This window comes from Mus caroli, unplaced genomic scaffold, assembly GCF_978045245.1.
Source record: "Mus caroli unplaced genomic scaffold, Mus_caroli_1 scaffold_13, whole genome shotgun sequence".
Taxonomy (NCBI): Eukaryota; Metazoa; Chordata; class Mammalia; order Rodentia; family Muridae; genus Mus; species Mus caroli.
The window spans coordinates 43,844,127-43,845,005 of NW_028227268.1; the positions used below are offsets into that span (position 1 = coordinate 43,844,127).

The 879-nt window shown below is 41.2% G+C and overlaps 1 pseudogene; it reads right to left on the minus strand.

Annotated features, from left to right (window-relative positions):
* Positions 1-520: 520 nt before the first annotated feature.
* LOC115032623 (U6 spliceosomal RNA) lies at positions 521-607 on the minus strand (annotated as a pseudogene).
* Between the last annotated feature and the right edge of the window lie 272 nt (positions 608-879).

An 879-nucleotide genomic window follows, 5' to 3' on the forward strand; every position in this document is an offset into this window, starting at 1 on the left:
TCCCTTTCTTTTACCGAGTCACAGTGAGAACTTGGATTTAAGAATAATCCAAGCCAGGCGAGGAGATGCACACCTTTAATTCAAACACTCCAGAGGCAGAGGCAGGTGGAGCTCTGTGAGTTCGAGGCCAGTCTGCTCTACAAATCAGAGTTCCAGGACACCCAGGGCTGTTACACAGAGAAGCAGGGCTGTTTTGTCTTGTAAAAGAAAAAAAAAAACAACCCCCCCCAAAAAAAAACAAAAAACAAAAAAGAAAGAAGAAAGGAAGGAAAAAAAAACAAAAAAAGAATAAGGAAATAGTGATTCTTTTTAACTTGACAGAAACTTCAGATTTATTTTCATTTCAGTAGTAAAACTAAAAAATTCTTACCAGTCCAAGCATTCACTGAAATAGCACCAAGTCTGTAACCTAATGAAAACCCATTCTCATTCTGTCATTTTCTTCCACACTGAGATCGGCAGCTGGGCGCCCTGGTGTCGGGCTGCATGATATTTACAGGTCAGTGGAATTTTTTTTTTATTAAATATGGAACACTTCACGAACTTGCGTGTCATCCTTGCACAGGGGCTGTGATAATCTTAGTATGTGTGCTGCCGAAGCGAGCACAGGTCAGTGGAATTTTAAAGACCTTTTGCTTAAGAAATTTATCACTCAAGGGTTGGCCGTGCAGGAGATCCCTCCTCCCTGCGGAATTTATCGGCTCCCCTCAGAACCACATGGCCATGTTCTGAACACGTGTCATGAAGCCTGACCTGTAATGACATGTAGTGGCAGCTTTGGAACTACTCTGTAGAGAAAGAGGCAAGACATTCTGATCTGATGCTTTCAGTTTACTTCAACCTCCAGATTTTTAAAATTACATGTATGTGCTTATTATT